Genomic DNA, 15,589 nt, shown 5'->3' with positions numbered 1-15,589 from the left:
CCTGAACTCAATGAGTGATTAAAAATTTATTAGCAGAGATGATTAAATATGCAGATAGTCTGTGAAGCTTGTTCTTGAAACCATTATATTACCTTTTTAATACTAATGATTTGTATAATTAATTTTAAAAAAGCCTGAAAGTCTTTTAAAAAATCAGAGTAGGACATAAAAGGAAAGAGATTAAATGCAGAGGAGGCAGTGAACCTGAGTATTAAACCAGCTCATCCGCATGTATAGGCAATAAAGTGATTTCCTTACAGGGATAGTTTGTGTTTTTTTTTTTTTTTCCCTCTCTGCTAAGATGATTATTTTATTAATTTTTTAAGCAATTTGGGAAAATTCTATCCACTAGTGAGCCGCATTTTCAAAACAGAATTTTATTATGAACACTAAAAATACAGATTATTCCCTTAAACTTTATGGTAAAAAGCTAAACTGTGGTTTCCATGTGAAGCTGCAGCTTCCTCAACATTTAAGCATATGCTTGGTTTAGGCACTCGTGTGAGCCCAGAGTTTCCATGGGAACCGCTCAGGTACGTTAAGGTGAGGCTGAAGGCACAGGGCTGCTGCCCTGGGAGCAGGCCCGAGAGGCAAGTTTGCCTGAGAGGGGCTGAGCCTGGCGGTGAGAAGAGGCCGCTGCCTCTTAGCTGTGCCCAGGGCAGCAATTGGGCAGACTTGGGATAGGAGGCAGGTGGGACCTCCCAGAGTCCAGCTGAGGGAGAATTGGCCAAAAGGCCAGCTGTGGAGGAGACAGGTCTGGGCTCAACTCCCACACCAAAAAAAAAAAAAAAGACTTTATTTCCCATTAAGGGAGTAGCTGGAGCAGAAAGGTGGCCCTGGCTTTTTGCTTCCCTGAGGGAAGCGAGCCCTAATGCCTAATGGTGGCACAGAGAAGCTGTGGTGAAGGAAGGCGTGCAGCTGAGCACCCGTTGCCCTGAGGGAACCCCAGGGCTGGCTCAAGCCAACACTGGAGGCCTTATGAGACTTTCCAGAACATTCTCACGTGTGGACACGAGCAATGTATTAGGTTGTAATGACCCTGTGAGAGGGAACAGGAGGTGACAAGAGCTGGTTACAGGCCAGGGACATGAGAGAAGCTGAATGGTGAGCTGCAGTCCCTCCAAACAGCAGGCACAGGTAGGAGTAGCCCTGAGGGTTCAGTCCCATCCCCAGGAGATGGAGTGTGACCCTTATCTGAGGGGAAGGAGAGCAGAAGCCACATGTGGCTCACAGTTCTCTCCTTCTTTCCTCCCAGCTCTGTTTCTGTGCTGCCCAGTGCAGCCCTACCAAAGAGCATTGCTGAGGGAGCTTGCTGCGGATGAAGCTTGAAAAAAGGTGAGGGCCTACCACAGTATCTCCCGGGGACCCCTCTTTCAGCAGACCTTGTGCAAAAGAGGTTTTGAGCAGCCCCTGTACCCTTTGCCTCCTGAAAAGGTTGGAGTGACCCGTCAGCTGCTACTGATGAGCCCCAGGATCTGAGGTACTGGAGGTCATAAGAGCTAGTGAGCATGCCCATGTTACAGCTGTGTGCTCTGGGTGTGACTGGTGGTGTGTTCGGAGGAGGAATATGCATCAGAGTGAATTAGTCACAAATGGTAAATGAAATTGTTTATACATGCATTTAGCTTAGGTTCATAAGCTTTGGTGTGTGTGGAAAGGCCTTTTTTTCTATTGTCTTTTATAAATTTGAGTCTTTTTATTTTCAAGTATTAAGTTGTGCTTACTGATCTTCAAACTTGAATTATGGTAACTGCAGTCTATATTTCTAGACCTGATTATAGTAGGTAGCAGAATTGGAGCAGAGCATTTTGTAGAATGAGACCCACAGAAGGTATTTGTATTGCTGTTGCCACTGAATTTGCACAGTTAGAATTTCACAATGGAGGATGTGTCTAAGTAAAAATGATTGTTCTTTATCCAAAATACCATGCCTCTTAGGTGGTGTGAAAATAGACTGTGCCTTCCTTAACAGACAGTAATCCTGGAGGCATTTCTCTAGTCCTGTGGGAGATGCATCAACCCAGGTGTACAGCTTTCTTTTCTTGCTTTTCTCCTTGCTCTGAGCTAAGTTGAAACATCACTTTTCACAAACATATTTCAGCTTCCCCTTCCATTGTACTAGCTGACTACTTGGGGAAAGAGAAGGGGCACAGTAGAGCATTACTTACAACAAGCATGATGGTATAAAAAACAGGGGATGTTGAATGAGGTGCTACCAGTTCTGTTCCTGGTGGCTGAAACTGACTAAATGAATGAGTTCTTATTCTTGTGTTCCTGAATATAGGGTAGGCTGATGTGTTCCCAAGGGGGATCAGAAGTTTGGATTTTGTTGTTGTTTACTAACGCCAGCAGAAAATTTCTAATGTGAAAACAACAACAAAAAAACAACTTGAAAGAGAATAAACTTTTAATTTGAAATCTTTTTACCATGCAAGAGAAAGCAGGTGGGAGAAAATACATGCACAGGTTTCACAGACTTTATTTATTTACCCCCAAAGCTTAATTTGTTAGAGAACTGTGCAATTGCCAAATCCATGGTGTGTGTTGATTGTTTGAGCTCTGGAACGTAATTCATGGAAAAAAAAAAATCTCTGATGATGGATGTGAGGTCAGCTATTCAAACTAAAATACTCTCTCCTCAGTTACATGGTATAGGGCTGTGGTGCTCAGACCATATGCATAGTTAGTTATTTTTAGACATTTGAGGAGAATGTAAAGGAGGTGATGTGTGTAGGAGGGTGGAAGGGTAAGGAAAGAATTTTAAAAGAGATATTAACACTTGGAACAACAATGGATAATAAGCCACTGGAGAGAATTTCTAGCCCATATGCCTAACATCCAAAGGGGTTCACTTCTGTACCAAATGATTAATGAAGTCCTCATTCCTTATATGATGCACAGCACACAAACAAACACATGCGTAATGCTATACATTTCAGTTTGCTCAAGATAATGTGTGTGAGCGTTGGCAGGATCAGAGTCAAAGATGTCAAAAATAACTTTAAGGGCTTGTGGAAATTCACAAATTGTAATAAGGTGATACTTCACTTGGTGCTGAAGTGGAAACTGTAGCTAATATATTTAATGATGGGCTGTGGTCACGGGGTTCACTGTGACCGAACAACAATACCCATCTCTATTTTTGAGGTAAATGAACAGAAGTATATGAAGTTGAACTAAAAATTAGGGGTGTTTTTCCTATTTAATGCTTGTACATTGATACTGTTATTTGCATTTTTTATTCTGTATTGGGGGGGGGGGGGGGGGGAATCAACATGCGCACAACCACCCAAGACAAAACTACCCAAAGCCTTCTTTACGAGAAAAGACTTGCAGTAGGAATCTATATTTGAAATGGCCTTGGCCTTGTGAAAATGTAAAATGCATGATACATTTGAAAAAATATTTACTCATTCCATAGTACTGTAGAGTTGGGCACTAAAAAGAATTATCTGAGTGAGCTAATTGTTTCTGATTTTGTTAGTTCAAACAGTATCTGCCATACAGGTGGCCCTTAAAAGGGCCTCCCCATGGTAAAGATGTACAGCTGACTTGCATTACCCCTTTGATTAGGGTAATGTGGCTGCAATAAATGGATTCTAGATTTTGTTGTATGATGAAGTGAAATTCTCCTTTGTCTGTGGAAATGTGTTTTCTGCTTCTTCCATTTTGAAATAAAGCAATACATCTTAGCATGAACTTAGAACCACAGGGAGGAATGAATGTGCTTTTGTCATTAAGTTGATCAAAGGAGTTTCAGGAACTTAAACAATTAACATTCTTCTAGATTTTCAATCTTTTCCCTGTGTATGTAGCATTTTCCCAGATTTTTTTTTTTTACAAGTTTATCTATTTCTCTTTAAATAATTGACCAATTAAATATTTCATCTTTCTATAACTTATTGTAAAGAAAAAAGGAAAATAATTGTGTTATTTTATAACATGAAAAGCATTGTTCGTTTGCATTTTTTAGCAAGTTTTTGATGTAATCTGGAAGCAGTATAGGTTCTGTAACAGTAGTTAATGAATTGGGTGCTGGAGAACTTGGTACTATATGGATTAATGAACATGTACTGTTCAGGATGCTTTTACAGTTGTTATGCTCAAAAAAATGTAATGTTATGCAGGCTCTTCAAAGAGAAGTGATGGTGGAGAAATTCTACTATAAAAGGTTGTACAGACAAAGAAATTGGGCTTGAGGTAACAAAGCCTTTTAACATTTCCTTTACAGAGGATTGGATTGCCTTTAGAGCATATCAGACCCTGTGGGTAGTTCAATAGAAGAAAAATAAATAGAGAGTAAGATCTCCTGAAGAGAGGTATGATGATGAAGAGGTGTGAGGAAGCGAGCCCCAAGAGAGAGCATAGAGAACTATGGCAGTTTAGCCAAGTTGACCATGGCAGCTTCAACCCTGAAAACCCCTAAGAACTAAAAGAATAAATGATAAGATAAAGTGGAAGTGAAGAGACAAGAGAGCAACAACTACTCCAGCTGTTTTGAGGAAAAAGTCTTAATCAGGTTGACCCATGATTATGAGGCTTTCTTGCAGGGATGTGTATGAATTTGAAAATTGTCAGAGTCAGTCACCTGCAGAGTCTCATGGAACAATTCCGAGCTTGTGTAGCACCTGTGTTTTTACTGAGTAACTTTGAATGCATCACTCAGCAGTCTGATGTTGCAGGCAGTTTCATTCTAAGAAGTGTATGTGTTTGACTCTAATCTTGTGCCTTGCCTAACAAGCATCAGCATAAGCTGGAGACAGGTGCAGAGATGGTGAGGCAGACAGAAGTGGACAGAGGCATGGTATGAGCCAGAACTATGGGGAGTGACCTAAGATGGGGTGACTAGCAGGACATCTTATTTCTCTTTCACAATGTAGCACTGTTTGGTGATTGTATGTAGTTGTAGCTAAAATGTTGTTGTCTTGTAGTTTTTTCTAGGTTGTTGTTTATTATGTTGAAGATAAGTATCTACTGTACCTTGAAAGTTTCATTGGAAGTTTCTTGAAGTTTTGAAGTAGTTGAATGCACTATGAAGTTTTAAACTAAACTGTGCTATGAGCTCTCTGCTGAAAAGTAGCGCAGTTTAAGAAAGATACAACAAAAAGTAGAAAGGTGGAAACCAGATACATAAGCATGTTAACTTTTAATAAAAAGAAATCATTCCAGGAGACCTCATTAAGCCAGGACGATATTCTAAAAGTGAATATACATGTTGACAGCTACACCCATAAATTTGAAAACTGCAAACATGTTCAGCATAAAAGCCATTTTTGAAAAAAGCTGTTGCTCTGCCCTTGTACTAATTTAAGAATTGTTCTTTCATTCTGATTTTTATAGTTTGTCTTCACATATATAACTGGGACAGTTTAAAAAATACTTTAAAGAATCTTTCATGATGTCACAAACTTCATAATGCAGATGATTATTTTTAAAAATACATGCATTACACAATGATTTGAGGTATCAAATAAGCTCAATAAACCATTCTTTCATTTTTTAAAGAAATAAAATGACCTGTCTTTAGAATGTACTGTATTTTTGCAAGGAACCTCTGTTTCCCAGGAGTAGAGATGTTGGTTTAAATATCTTGACTGCAGCATTAGTCTTAGGGAAGAGGTTCTCTTGTTCTATTAATGCTGCCTGAACATACAAAATCTTCAATGTGAACATGAGATCTCAGACAGTCTCTTCTTTCAGTATATTTCTGTCAGTATATTCAAGGTGCGTACATATTTAAGTTGGCTTCAGCAAAGCAGGGACTGACATTAGCACAGTTTGGAGAAGTGTAGCTGCTACAGAAAGACTGAGTACTCTGCTTGTGCAGACAGACTCCAAGGAGGAATGAGATACGACCAGTTGTGACCTCAGGTTTGTTTTTTCATTGCTGTGGGAGGAAGGAGGAGGAAAGATTCGCTTGGTCCGCTCTGTGTAGGTGGAGAGAAGATGATATTCAGAAGCTAGGAGAATTTTAAATGAAGATCGGTAATGAGAAGCCCCACCACAAACAATATGGGAAGATAGCAAAAAGTCTTCAGGTGACTGAGAGGAACTGAGCAGGGGCAAAACCTTGGGTTGGAATAATTCTCTGGCAGTATGAAACATGAAATATGATTTTGTTTTGTTTTCTTTGAGTAAGATATTGTTTTTTGTTTACCATTCATACCCAGATTGTACATACACTATCTGTTTACTTATATCTTGTCATTACGCATATCTTACTCATATCTTGTCCCTTAGCAGGGAGCTCCTAGGTTTTTCCACAGTCCTACTTTACATTTGCTTGAGAAGAGATTGTACTTCATGCTTAAATGTTTGTTACCATAGCTCTTCTGATAAATGGCTGATGCCATGTTGTCTTCCCTACTAAGAGACAATTATGAAAATAACCTTGAATTAAAATATTTTTCATAGAAAATGTGTTCCTCTGACTTCCTTACTGAGTGGTGATGTAGTAAAGAATGGGAGAGAGAAAAAATTGTTAATGGAGGGAGCTGTGTTTGAGATGAATCAGTAACTTGCCAGTAAAAGCAGAAGTTAGGATAAAGATTTTGATACGTTCACTGAACTGTACTAGTGTAGCAGTTCAAAACTTTTGATAGGTAGACACTGTTTGCTTTGGTAATAAATGGAAGACCGAGGTAGAACTATAAGGTAAATCCGCAAGGAGTCACATTAATACGTGCGTGTTCAAATATTGATAAGATTGTGTTTAAGACCTTGTCTTAACAGCCAGAAGTACAGCTCTGCTGCTGAAGGCTTGTGAGGCACCTTGCACTGCTGAATTGAAATCTGCACAGAGGAAAGTTGTAAAAGCTACGGAGTTCCCAGACAAAACTGACAAAGAATCTTTCTAATGAGATTAATTGCTGACATAATTGTGCTGTTTCTGGCCTCTTTCAATCTAAATGAACATAAGCTCCTTAAACAGGCTTTTTATTAGTGAATATTAGTGGAACCATCTGGTAAAGGAGAATCTGTTTGTGCAAAGTCCTACTTTATTTCTAATTAGTGGTCTCAAACAGATTTTCACCTCTCTGATAATATGTGTATGTTATTTGAGGGTAGTAGGAAGAGGAGTAAGAATAAATTTCTTATCTAAATCAAGTGTGCTAGTCAGCAGCCGTTCTCTGTCAGTCCCAAGGCATTTATGCTTCCTGTGTATTGAATTAGATTCCTGCTTCAGTTTTACATTTTGTAACACATTCTGCTCTGGTATCTTTGCCGTAAGCAGGGGCAGGGAAACAACTCCCAATAGAAGTACATAAAAATACGATTTCTTTTTTAGGTGACAAATAATATTAAAAACAACTTATATGAATCCTTTGGTTTAGATACATATGCCTAGGAGATGCTTTATATAGTAGAAACCCAAGAAAATTGTGAGACTTGAGTAGTAGTGGCTTTGGCACGTTCTCTACAGCTGCAGCTTCCAAGATCATATAATAACCTACACCATGGACTTCCAACAGCGAATCTTGCCTGTAACTTTTCAAGGTTTTTGAGCTTGGAATAGAGCCAGTAACAGACCCATTAAGGGTGACCATCAGTTTAGGAAAAATGTTTTGTGGCAGGGAAAGGACTAGAGCGATGCTATATGAGGACTAAAAAACACTGACATCTAGGAAGAGAGAAAACAACAGGCTACAGTCAGTATTGTAAGAGCAATTTCCTTACTCTGGCATGAACACTTGTATATTGCCCAGCGTGTGCATTGAAAAACATCTTTAGGAGAAGGAAGAATAAAGGCTTGTTATATGATGCTGCTGAATATGGAGTAAATACAGTGATGAAAAATTTCTCTTGTGTAAGAATTTCAGTTTTCCTCTGTTAACTGAACGGCATTAAAGTTTTCTGCAGAGAGAGGTAACAAAGAGCAAGAGGTAAGGGCACATAGAACCGTGTGTGTGTGGGGAAACCCAAAAAACCTAGGTATCCGTTACTGAAGGTGTCTTGCAGTTCTTGAGATCTGCCAATTTACTTGCTGTTGATCCCCCGAGACAGAAAGAAAAGAATTGTGCTTGTGTGATACATAGGGTTCAAGGAAGGAGGTGTGTTTTGGGTTGTCTGCTTTTTATTGAACATCATCTAGTGTCAAGGTGGTGTATCCAAAATATTACTGGTGTCCCGCAGGCGATGTTCTGGAGTATAACCTATGTACCGTGTACATCCTAACACTCATTAGCAATGCACCAAATATATCAATGTGCTGCTAGTATCTCTAATGGCAGTCAGTTGTGGCTATTCCTACGTATAGATATCTTCCTTTTTTTTTTTTTTTTTTAATGCCAAAACATCTTATCCTTTGGGTAAGCATCCACATTCTGTTTTTATGCCAGGTAAAGGAGATATCAGTCAAATAAGTAAACAGTGATTTATACCTGGGCTAGCAGATTTTTAAATTATGCATTATACCTAGAAGAATACCTTTTCATTTAATGTTGTTTTTGTGCAACACAAGCTGCATTTGCACTGAAGAAGAAAATAGAGCTGGGCAACTGAGCAAATATGACCATATGGCAGCATATCCTAGTATATTCTTCCACATTATGATGTGGCAGCAATAACAGTAAGACTCCCATGTTATAAACTAGCTTCTATATCTAGGTATTTTTCTAAATGATGATTTAAAAAAAAAATCACCCAGGAAAACTCACAGTATTAATTTCACAGTGTAGTCAAAACTACACTGTAAGTACGGTTCCTTGTTAAACCTCCTTCCCCTGTCAGGGTACTTACCTTCTTCCATTCCTGAATACATTGGCCTGTAACATGAGGCATGGGAGGGTCCATTTGCATTATTTGAAGGCCAACGTTTCTTTTTGTGCTTTTCCCAACTCTCTGCTTTCCTTCAATGATGTTATCAGAGCTGTGCTTAGAGTGGAAGATCTGTGTATGTTTGGATTTACAAAGTCACATAACATTTTGTCTTTTGTTCTCCCTTTCCTTCTTTGCGGTTCTTAATGCTCTATTTGCTTTTCTGACCTCTACTGAGTGTTGAGCTGACTTTTCTAGAGCAGTAATATCTAACTGGTGGCCTGTCACTGCATGTGTGTGTTTCAGGTTATTTTTTTTCCATCGTGTTGAATTTAATGACACTTTTCTATCTATTTTTTGTATCTACTCTGGAAGCAATGTGAGAGAGTTGATGTGGTCCTTCCTGGTGTGTTATCGGATGTTGTTCTCAATGTTGTCCAATGAAACTTGAAGAACATGTTTTAGAACAGAAAACAAAATTTGGGATTTCATTGTTCTGAAAAAGTCTGGTGAGGTAGTAAAGATAAAACACGGCTGGACAACAAAGAGAACGGAAATTAAAGAGGATTTATTGGAGACAGTTGGCTGGGCTGGCTTTCTAAATGAAGAAAGGTACTGATCCTGAAAAGAAAGGTACTGATCCTGAAAAGAATGGCTGACAAATCTAGGACATCAATGAAGAAAGCAAGAGTGGCATGAATGAAACTGTGTGGCTGGAAGGAAGGTGGAGCATGAGATGGCTTGGTTACCAAACAGTTTCAAAGTAGAAACTTTTTTTTTTCTTAATTTAGTTCATCAAATCATTTGTGTACACTTTTCCAAATGATCTGTAAATGAAACTTCTAAAAATTGCCATTTCTAACTATTGCAAACTGCCGGTTTGAATGGGCTGCGAAGATATCTTTCCATCCGCTCCACTTCCCCTGCCACTTTCAGTTAAGATTGGATCCTGATGGATAGCATCATTTTGTCACATTGTGGCACTTTATAAATAACATAATGCAGTGATGTACAGTGCATTGACAATTGCAGTTTTAGTAGCTATTGGGAAAGCTAAAAATGAACATTTTCCATAATCTAGATCATTTATTCAGGCTGTCGGGTTTTCTGCACATCTCCAGTATGTATTCCCATAAGATATTAAAAAAGATGTATATGTTTTTATTATATTGTGTATACACTTTAGTAGGTGTAAAATAAGTTTACATTTCAAATGCATTTGTGCTGCTATCAGAGAAAAGCAAAACAAAATAAATTGATGCCAGGGGAAATGTCAGGCATGCAACACAGATTTGTTAAATAAACATTACTGTGTGGCATTAGCTAATGTTATTACTTTGTGTCCCTAGTGGCTCTTTTTTTGATTATCTGCATTTCTAAAGACTGTGCACATTTCATACACACTAAGAACAGAGCACACGAGTTCTGCTTACATGAAGGGCCTTGCAAAAACTTAATATTTTTTTTTTCTGTTTACAACTCTGTTAAAACATGCTTACATTTTGGGTGTAGAAGAGATAATGGGAAGAAATATATTTATATATATATATTAATTTAAACTGTATGGAAACTATGTGGGGGGGAAACAGCAGAACAAATAGACTTTCAGGGATTTTAACACACAGAAAAGTATACTTTTCCTGAATATCTTTTACCAAGGAATTAAAATAAAAGTCTAAATCAGAATTTGTTTAAAAGTGCTGGAGAAAGGATGGCATAGACTTGCTTATAACTGTGCAAGATTATTTTATAACTTCCACTCAATCTTTTACAGGTAAATGTTTCTAGGAGCACTGCTGAAGCCAACATACAGCACAGATAATGTTCATACATAGTGTAAACTTGGGAAGCCTTATGAAGTCTTTTTTAGATGGAAAATGTTTCTCTTGCTCTCTTCCCTCTCCTCTGTCCCTCGTCCCTTCTGTTTTCCTTTCCTGCCTCTGAGACCACTTTGTACCCAAGTGTGGAGACTGGGGTTGCTTGCAGTGCCCCTGCATGACCAACTTGCATGAGCTGGCCTTGTTAGCAATGAGTCACAGCAAAGCTAGCTGGGTGCTGGTCTGTTTACATGCTGCTAGTATTCAATTGGGCAATGGATGTATTTTTATTTAAAGAGTATAGAGCTAATATTCAGGGTTTGCATAATCAGCATATTTCAAGCAAGTCTGATGCAGAAAAGTGACTGGGGTAAAAAAGAGTATCAAAGCCGAATGTTGTAACCATCTGTTCAATTTATTTCATATACCATGTTGCTGGTCTTAGTCCAAGTCCAAATTGACTTGTATTTGTGCTACAGCTGACATCAGCTGGCCTTTTGGCTGCTGGGGGGGAAGGGGAGGGAGGGGGGGAGGCAAGAGAACTGATCTTGAGCATGACTGAGATGGGCTGACTGGAGTTTTTAGAGGGGAAAACTTGCACTGGCGTTCACTTCTCCAGAAAGACAACTTAACTTGAAATCAAAATAGTATGTTGAGCACATGTTTAGTTGTCAGTACTTGTTTAATAGAGAAAGAGAAATTTTTTATTTAAGAAATAATGTTGACTTCTGTCTTGGCAAATCAATCTAGTATATCCTGCAGAATGAATCTTTACTCTGACTTAATGAAACCAATATTAGAAGTTACAAAAATGAGAAAGAGAATGCTGCTAATCTCTGGTGGTGAACAAAAAGATAAAACCTGAGTTTCAGGGAATTTTTTTGGTGTGAGTGTGATGAGGACTATTTGTATTCATGGTCTGACTTACTTTCCCTTCATCAGACTTGGTCTTCTAGCTAGTCTTGCTCTCTCCTTGTGGCAAGAGGGCTGACAAGGTGTTAGTATCTCCTCTTACTCTTTGCTCTTGACTTTCTGATCACTGCACTGTTTCCTGTAATTTCAAAATATCTTGGATGGGTACAAACCAAACAGCAGTCTCTCCAGTTTCCTTTCTAGTGCTGCCAAACATTAGGAATTCCATGCTACCAAGAAAATGGTTTGTCTCAGGTCTGAATGCTTCAGCTCCTGGTATATCCAGACCAAATATATTTTGAGGATTTTGACTGCCAAGATATGGCAATGGTCACTTAAGTATGTGCAAAAGCCTTGTAGTTTTGTCAGGGCAGGTGTGGCCTCCATGTAGGTTAGAGTGACTTGTTTTCCCCCATTTCATATTTAATTTCCAAAGTATAGAAGGATGGGAGCACTCCAATTACATCATTAAGGACTTTTGTCAGGAAAAATGTTGTCTAAGATAAGTGTGTTTCCTGTCTCCCCCGGTCCCTTGTGTTACAAGACAATCAAGCGAGAAATGATCACTCTGGAAAAATGTAATTGCCCCAAGTTATGATATGGTGAGAATATGGCTTTATGATAGAGAGAGAGATGTCTAACTACAAATATTTGTTGTCTGTATCAGTTATGTAAGGGAGCATATGCGTGCTGGAAACCCTCTTATAGGCAACATGCCATGCCTGTATGGACAGCTGCGTCAACGCTTCATTGTACTGAACCTGTAATAGCTTATTTTAAAATGAAAACTTAAAAAACACTTCTGAGCCTGATCTAGCTGAAGATGATAGTTGGAATACCATTCATTTCACTGAGAGATGGATCAGTTTCTATAATATTCTTCTGTTGCATAAAACTGAAAAAGAAGAAATTCAATGAGTTTTGCTTTAAGTATAAAACTAGCTGCCACAGCTCCTAATTTCTAGGCTTATTTTCAACTCTTAAAAACTAAACTATAAAATTAACCCTCTTTTTTATTTTGTCATTGTTAGCCCTATTAATGGATTCTGTTGCCTACTGGTAGGACTCTAATCCTAGCACCCGCCATTTCCCATAATTTTCCTGAAATTTATCATTTGCAGCATGTGGGAGACTCTTAAACAGTGACATATTTATCCTTAAGAAGCAGGTTTTGCTGGGGTTTATGCTTGAGTCCGTTTTTCTTATCTTTCTCAAATGGCCAAATTTAACTGATTTGAAAGGGCCTCATTTTAAATTACATTCATTCAGTGAAAACAGAAATTAACACTTAGAGACATCTATATGCTAATGACTGTAGCTCAGGGAATACCCTTCTAACCTTTTCAAAAGGAGTTGGTAAAAAGCCATTTCACTTGAAAGCAACTTAGTAAAAATGGTAGATTAATTAAATACAATAAAATTTCCCTAAAATCTTTATCCCATTTATCACTTATCATTATTTTTCCTTTTTACATGTGGTACCTTAGCTCCAAACCAAATGTTCCAGGATGCATTTATTAAAACTGTTTTTCTGGTGGCATCTATTAGAAGCTGAAAAACAGAGGTTAATAATGTCATGAGTTTTAGGGATGGCATGCAAACAGAGGTGAAAAAGCAGCTTCATCTATCACCCTCCATGAGATACTAAGTGTATGAATTTTGGCAAAAGGGTCAAAAATGCAGCAGGGGGAAGGCTTCCCGATGCTAAGCAATGAACTGAACAAGAGGAACTCAAGCTTTCAGACCTTGTAAATGCTGTGTATCTTTATCCATTAAAGAGTTATTGTAAATGCAAAATATGATTTGCTGCATGTAGGCATATTTACTATATATAGATGCAGTCTTTGTTCTTGACTCTGTAAGTGGTCAGAATTCCTGAAGAGGAGGACTGATGAGTATTGAACGTAACTTAGTTGCTTGTCCATGTTGGTGTTACACCTGGTAGCACCTGTGGTACTGCATTATGTGCAACACTTCTCAGAGAAGGTCACTGTTGTGTTTAAAGGACTTGCAGGTCCTTGCATCTTGTGTTCTTGTTTGGGGAAATAAAAAGGAAAAGCCTGTGGAAAGAGTTGCCCTGTTGTTCTTACACTGACTGCTGTTTGTTATGTGTTTTGTTGTAAGAGGAACAATTTCTGAGGAAAAGGCCTAAAAAGCTAATGCCTGAAGCCTCTTTGAAGCCACCCGTCTGATTAGTCTTGTGGATCCTGATATGAAGTCAAACTAGGGTCAAATAAAGTATTAAGCCCTGGAGTAAGTTGTGTCTGCCCTAGGCTAGAAGCAATTTGCAACTCATACTTGGTTTAAATGTAATAGCAGTAAAAATCCTATTGAAACAAAATGTGGCAATTATTGCTCTTGAAATTCCAGTGCAGGAGAGAATGGAGGAAGGTCACAGATCCGTACTCGATTTACTGATGAAAATCTGTTAAAGTGATGCAAAGATTCAAAAGGATCATAAGCTTTAGAAATACTTAAGTAGGTGTGAGGGAGCAACCTCCTTTCCACTGAGCAGAAGAGGCCCAGAGCAGCCAGGGTGGCTGAGCTGTGGCTGCAAGCCCTGAGCAGCCAGGCAGGCATAAAAACTGCTCAGCTTTACCTCGAGAGAGTGAAACAAATGCGCTGGGCAACCAGACGAGAGAAGATAGGTGGTGGCAGTCCCTGAGCAGAGAGGGATGCTTGTGACTTGAGGATTGGAGGGTGAGATTTTTCTGCAGGAATTGAGGGAGGAAGCTAAAAGAGTGGGTGATAGCTTCCTCCTACACAGCAAAGGCAGAGAGGCTGGGGATCTTTACACGAGGAGCTGCTAACAGGTAATGTATGATTAAAAAGGAATAACTGTGCCTTGAAGACACACCAGAAGAGTAAGTGGGGTGTTAAAAAATGGCTTTTACAGGCTTTATTAGCAGCTCAACTGTACCCTAGGTTTTTTAACGGTATCAGAAAAGTAATGATCTACACTGCTGTGTTTTTGTCCCCTGGACTGCAGAAAGACAGTTTTTAAGCAGCTGTTGCCTAATACCACAAAAAGATAACATGACCTGGGATCAGAGCAGTTATGAACAACAGGATCTTTGTTTTTTACTGTTCCAAGTGGGAGTTGTTCCCTCTACTCTTAAGACATCAACTTTTCCCTGGGTTTTAATCAAAATAGTGTCTTTTTTAAGATCTTTCATAAAGGGGAAAAATCCTGTTTGAGCTGCAGCCTTTAGCAAATGTGTAGTAATAAGACATTTATATTGCTCAAATGTGTCTCAGTCCCCCCTATCTCAAAAGACAACTGCTGAAATTGCAGTTCTTTACCTAATCAGTTTTGGAAGTGGCACTCATTTCTTTCTGGCAGCCACCGAATAGCTATCTTGCACTGATTTGTCTCCAAACAAAATGTGATAACTCAATTTATTTTCTTAGTTTAAGGTGAGATAATGTCCTTCTTTTGGCCAGTGGGTACTTCAGGTTCTAGGTTGGTCTAGCTAAATAAGAACCTTGCTGTCTTGGCTGTTACACGGAGCACTCCAGAACTGTTAAAGCTGGAGAGGCAAAGCTTTGCGCTTGTTCTCTTACACTTCTCACATCAGTGTGTTGAGCACAGCAGGGAACTGTAACATACTCTGCTGCTGGTCTGCAGTCTGAGACTGGCTACAGGCTTTCAGCACTCTTCTTGCAAAAGGTGGTACTGAGAAACCAAACGATTTTAACCTGAGCTATTTTATATGTTACAAAGCACTGGCAAAACGCTTGTTGGGTAAACAATATCCACATTTTAGAGGTGAGCATACTTCTATAGCCTGACTTTTTGTAGTAATAGTTAATGATTTTCAATATTCTGCGTATGTTATTTAAGATTTGTTGCACTCCTTGAGCTACAAGCATTGAGTGCCAAGCCATATACAATCATTTAGACACTGCAGTCATAGGACTTGTGTGAATGTAGGGAATGGGAGAAATATAAATTTTATAAACAGTAGAAAATGAAAATATAACCATAGTTTAAATACTGTTTCCCGTGGCTCTGAATGAGGGCTGCCAAGCACTTCTGTTGGCCTGGGAATATTTTGTGGCTACCGAGGCTGTAAGCCAGTGTGTGCGTGACTGCTCTAAGA

At 38.9% G+C, this 15,589-nt stretch overlaps 1 long non-coding RNA gene across 1 annotated transcript in view; it reads left to right on the top strand.

Annotated features, from left to right (window-relative positions):
* Positions 1 to 1,464: 1,464 nt before the first annotated feature.
* Positions 1,465 to 15,589, top strand: part of LOC137859052 (uncharacterized) — a 51,190-nt gene continuing 37,065 nt past the window's right edge. Inside the window, exon 1 of the long non-coding RNA XR_011098132.1 lies at positions 1,465 to 1,595. This is a non-coding gene — a long non-coding RNA (uncharacterized lncRNA). The remainder of the gene's footprint in view (positions 1,596 to 15,589) is intronic.

Source organism: Anas acuta, chromosome 6 (genome assembly GCF_963932015.1).
Source record: "Anas acuta chromosome 6, bAnaAcu1.1, whole genome shotgun sequence".
NCBI lineage: Eukaryota > Metazoa > Chordata > Aves > Anseriformes > Anatidae > Anas > Anas acuta.
Note: the sequence above shows the minus strand (reverse complement) of the source record. Positions and strands in the feature narration are given on the sequence as shown.